A 5791-nucleotide genomic window follows, 5' to 3' on the forward strand; every position below is an offset into this window, starting at 1 on the left:
ATGTGGAGGTCTTGGAACAAAATCAGCAACAGTAGTCACTACTTCCCTTGCGCTGTGGATACATGTGGTATTGTTTATCTTGGAATGCAACAGTGTTTCTTGCAAACGGGGAATGCAATTATTTCTCTGAAATGAAATGTACTGGCTTCTCAGTAAACCGACTCGTACCAGACATGACCACTGCAGATGTTGCCTCCGTCCCTGCAGGTAGGCCATTAGATGTCTCTTGCAGTAGTAGACCAGAGCTAGCTGACCAAGCATCATCGYCTAGCTAGCTACTAAATAACTACAGTAGCTATCGCTTTCCACAARGCAAGCTATCAAATAAACTAAGCTGCAAATATCCAACGGTGGAGTTGATTATCAATATATAATCAATGCGGTATTCATCCAAAAGTAACTTTAGATACGGATTCGTTTTGCACCAACAGAATGTATTTGGTAGACTATCTTATCCTTAAAAAAAGACTCTTACAGCAACATGTAATTAGTGTTGTATTTCACTATGAAGTAATATTTAACCTAGAGTTATCTTGTGGATTTTTAGTTTGGGGATGTTAAAAGTAATAATAAAAACGGTCTTAGACAACAATAATTGTTTATTTAAAGCTGCAATATGTAACTTTTTGGGCTACCGGACCAAATTCACATAGAAATGTAAGTTATAGATCTGTCATTCTCATTGAAAGCTAGTCTCAGAAGTTGTAGATCTGTTCTATGTGTACTATTTCTATGCGTCCCGTTCATAAGATTTGTTTTATGCATCTTTTACTTTCATTTTTGTACACCAGCTTCAAACAGCTGAAAATACTATATTGGTTATGGAAAAGATACTTCACAGCGGTTTAGATGGTACAAGGATTCTCTACACTACATGCTTGTTTTGTCACATAAACTGAAAGTAGGTGAACTATTCAAATGTTAACAACCAGGAAATGGCGGAGGGATTTCTGCATCGGGCATCTTTACTATATTAATGTATCTACTTTGGAGAGGTGATACTATTCATTTCCCTTATTCTTATTTTGGTCAATTTCTATTTCTTTCTAGTTGATATTGCTTCTTTTCTTTCTTCGTAGGCTTAATTTTCTCAATTCTTATTTACTTTCTCTCATTGTATATATTGTTCTTACAGATGATGACCAGCTCTGTCTTTAAAGGAGAGAACAAGACATCCCCCACATGGTTCCAGCCTAGAGCTACAAGACCCTAGAATGATGACCAGCTCTGTCTTTAAAGGAGAGGACAAGACATCCCCCACATGGTTCCAGCCTAGAGCTACAAGACCCTAGAATGATGACCAGCTCTGTCTTTAAAGGAGAGGACAAGACATCCCCCACATGGTTCCAGCCTAGAGCTACAAGACCCTAGAATGATGACCAGCTCTGTCTTTAAAGGAGAGGACAAGACATCCCCCACATGGTCCAGCCTAGAGCTACAAGACCCTAGAATGATGACCAGCTCTGTCTTTAAAGGAGAGGACAAGACATCCCCCACATGGTTCCAGCCTAGAGCTACAAGACCCTAGAATGATGACCAGCTCTGTCTTTAAAGGAGAGGACAAGACATCCCCCACATGTTCCAGCCTAGAGCTACAGGACCCTGAGACATTAGTTTAACAGAACCAGTTTCTCTGCCCAGATTGAGACTAGGGGTAATGTTCCCGCTGCTCAGACGTTGCATTCATCAACCAATGGTTGCCTGCCACGCCATCAACTGTGTCATCGACTGACAGATTGCTATAACATGATTTGGTTAGTTGATACAATGCCTGGATAGGTATTTTAAGTAAGATCGTCAGGCGTCAGCACCTTTTGAGCAGAGAAACTCGCCTTACATCACCTCAAAATGGAGGGAGATAAACTAATTTCTTTACCTATCGTGAGACTCCACAGACTAACGGAGGATCAACTGTCTCTCGCTGCTCAGAAGAACAATAACAAACCAGGCAGAAAAACAACGAAGAAAAACAACTTCACCACCAGGGGAAAGAAACAATCCACAGGAAAAGAAATGACCTTGCTGACAGCAAAAGTGTTTCTAGCCAGGAATCCCGGCCCCTAAGTGGGGGGTCGCCCCAAGGGAACCAAAAACAAACCCAAAATAAGTCACAACTCTCCAGCGCCATCTTGAGGCCTGATGAGATAAAAACAAGAGGTAGGTTTAAACTTGTGGCTTTTAAATTAACATTTAATTGAGATCTTGTATCGCATTTGTAACGCTTTGTGAATGTTACAGCTATATGTTTACTAAATATCTTGACTGGTTGTAAGTTTCCTCAGAGAAAAATATTCTAATTTAAACCAGGTGAAACAAGAGATGGACGAGCTGCCTATCGCGGACAAGAATTGAACACTGGTTGAACGCTGTGAAGCCAGAGAGCTACGACCCAGAGATGGGTAACACCAAGGGACCTCCTACAGAGAGCGACCCCAAGACAGATGCACATCACCTGGGTATCAAGACAGAGGATGCCCCCTGTATTCTCAAGATGGAAGGAGACGCCTGCGGTCGGCTACCAGCCAGCCATCAATCTGGCTGCATTCCGGTCCGACCCAGAATGGCGGCCTCGCAACCAGAAGGTCCGCCGGTTTCTGTGCCCAGATTGTGGACGGAAGTTCTTCTCCAAAACCACGCTGGAGTTCCCACTCCCGGATCCACAACAAGTACCGGCCGTACTCCTGCGAGGTGTGCCATAAGACGTTCTCCCGGAAAGCCGGCTTGGACGAACACCGGCCAATCCACGATGCGGAACGTCCTTTCGCCTGCCACCAATGTGGCAGGACCTTCACGTTCAAATCCAACCTGACCCGGCACATGCGGTTCCACAGTGATGCCAGCCCTACGTCTGCCCCCAGTGCGGCCAAGGCTTCAAGATCTCCGCCCACCTGAAGCGCCACATGACGGCCCACAGTGGGTGTAAACTGTACGTGTGCCCGGAGTGCGCCAGAGTTACATGAGTTACATGAGTCTGAAGTATCACCGTCTGAGCCACACCGGCGAGCGCCCGCTGTCCTGCCCAGAGTGTCCCATGACCTTTGCCCGGCCGCACACCCTTATGATCCACCGGCGACCAGGCACACCGGGGAGACGCCGTTCTCTTGCCGGGACTGTGGGAAGCAGTTCAAACAGGGGTGCCAACTGAAAGAACACGTTAGAAGGAAACACACAGGGGAGAAACCTTACAAATGRTCCGATTGTGACAAGTGCTTTGTCACTTCGGCGTCCCGTAATGCACACATGGTTGTCCACACGGGAGAGAAGCCGTACAAATGCATGGAGTGTGGTATTAGCTACAGTCAGAGTGGGTATCTAACGCAGCACATGAGGAGACACACAGGYGAGAAACCATACAAATGCTCTGAGTGCGACAAGTGCTTTGTCAATTCTACGTTGCGTAAAGTGCACATGGTTGTCCACACAAGGGAGAAGCCATACAAATGCACGCAGTGCGGTAAGAGCTACAGTCAGAGTGGGTCCCTGAAGAGGCACAGGTGTAAGAAGAAACCCAGGTGAGAGGAACCTCTGGGGTACATCCCAAATGCCACRCTATTCCCTATAAAGTYCARTAYGGCCCACAGGGCRCTGGTCAAAAGTAGTGCACTATATYGAATAGGATGCCATTTGGGACACRGTCCRGGTGTTCTCAGTGTCGGAACTGGAGAGCAATGGAGAGTCGATCCTTAAAATGTAGCACAGGTGAAAYGAACCAGSTTATAGGATTCTCRGGTGTTCTGAGTAGYGAAACTGGACTTTGTTTATACAGGACTTAAAAAYGGACAATCTGTGATTGGTACATCCATTTTTGGACTTTTTGGACATGTAGCCATTGATTCTTGAAAAATATCACCTATAACTGCCTCATGAACTTACTGCAGTTAAACTGTCTCACCCCAGTAGAACTCAAAATATAAGATCACCTGACCAGGGAAATCTCTAGGCCTATTCACTCTTCTCTCAATTATTGAACCCTCAATGAAATCAACCACTTTCACTGTGATGAAATCAACCACTTTCACTGTGATGAAATCAACCACTTTCACTGTGATGAAATCAACCACTTTCACTGTCTGATGAAATCAACCACTTCACTGTGATGAAATTAACCACTTTCCACTGTGATGAAATCAACCACTTTCACTGTGATGAAATCAACCACTTTCACTGTGATGAAATCAACCACTTTCACTGTGATGAAATCAACCACTTTCACTGTGATGCAGTTTAATTACCTGATGTGTATTGTAAATGTTCAAAAGGTTTCCCAGACACAGATTAAGCCAAATCCTGTAAAAAAGCAAGAGAATCTCCATTGAAATAGGGTTTTATCCAGGACTAGGCCCTCCTTGTAAAAAAAATAAAGAAGTTGTATTGAAAGGCCCAACTGGTTAACTGATGAATTGACGGATCAATAAACGACTTGTTTTACTGTATTGTGTGTATGTGTTCCATAGTGGGCAGCGTTGAGCTGCTTCTGATTGGTAACACTGGCAGGGTCAGAGTTCAGCAGGAAACACCACATTGGCAGAGAAGCCTTCTGAGTGGACTTCTCTATGGTTGCCATGACCACAGATTGTGAGAGTTGGACCGGCCAGTGCTACTACCGCTAGAGGGTCAACCGGACGGGCCTCCCTGCTCCCGCCACGTCTCCACACCCCGGCCTTTCCCCGCCACAGGATCCCACCGTTCCTGCTGGTGATCAGGGGGTGAGGTTCACAGAGGAGGAAAGGGATACCCTCGTGAGGTGGATCCAGGAGAACTTTGGAGAAGAGTCTTTAATGTACACCATGGTGCTGTTCACTGGGGGAGACCAGCTAGAGGGGAAACCAGTGGAGGACCTACTGAAGGACAACAGTCAACTGCTACAACTAATCAGTACCTGCAGGGACAGATATCATGTCTTCAACAACAAGGAGAAGGTGACCACACTCAGGTCACTGAGCTGCTGGAGAAGATAGAGGAGATGGTGGAGAGCAATGGTGGAAACCACTTCAATGTCAACACACCCAGTAAGGGAGAAAGAAGGTCTGTGTGGTGGTCACCATGGTGATGTTAGTGGCAGTTGGCGCTGTGTTCAAATTGATGTGTGAACTATGGAGCAAAATACAAGATGGTGGGAACTTGGAGAGAAACAGAAATGAAAGTTGACTCTGAAAATATGAATAAGTATTTTAATACAATTGAATTACAGACTTTGATCTATTTGGTTAGACTCATTGTTGACATTTATTTACTCCCATTTTATGTGAGTGTGAATGATGGTCATATGTCATTAAGGAGAGACATAATTGTCAAAACATATTGATCTATCATACATTGTTGCTAACACAATGTATATGCTTGAAATCAAATTCAGTAAATCATGAAATAAATTGAGTTTCTTTTAATGAAAAAACAAATGAATAAAAAATCTACACAGTGTACAAACATTAAGAACACCTTCTCTTTCCATGACAGACTGACCAGGTGAATCTGAAAGCTATGATCCTTTATTGATGTCACTTGTTAATCACTTCACAGTGAGATGAAGGGGAGGACAGGTTAAAGATTTTTTTTAAAGCTTTGAGACAATTGAGACATGGATTGTGTATGTGTGCATTCAGAGGTGAATGGGCAAACAAAATATTTAAGTTTTGAAGGGTATGGTAGTAGGTGCCAGGCACACGGTTTGTGTCAAGAACTGCAACCTGCTGGGTTTTTCACACTCAACAGTTTCTGTGTGTATCAAGAATGTTCCACCACCCAAAGGACATCCAGCCAACTTGACACAACAGTGGAAGCATGGAAGTCA

At 44.3% G+C, this 5791-nt stretch overlaps 1 long non-coding RNA gene across 1 annotated transcript; it reads left to right on the top strand.

The window, feature by feature from the left end:
• LOC112078244 (uncharacterized) lies at positions 1 to 1226 on the top strand. The gene is made up of 2 exons (XR_002895633.2): positions 1 to 207; positions 1136 to 1226. It is a non-coding gene; the product is annotated as an uncharacterized lncRNA (long non-coding RNA).
• Positions 1227 to 5791: the final 4565 nt, after the last annotated feature.

The sequence above is a fragment of the Salvelinus sp. IW2-2015 genome, unplaced genomic scaffold, assembly GCF_002910315.2.
Source record: "Salvelinus sp. IW2-2015 unplaced genomic scaffold, ASM291031v2 Un_scaffold5445, whole genome shotgun sequence".
Classification (NCBI taxonomy): domain Eukaryota; kingdom Metazoa; phylum Chordata; class Actinopteri; order Salmoniformes; family Salmonidae; genus Salvelinus; species Salvelinus sp. IW2-2015.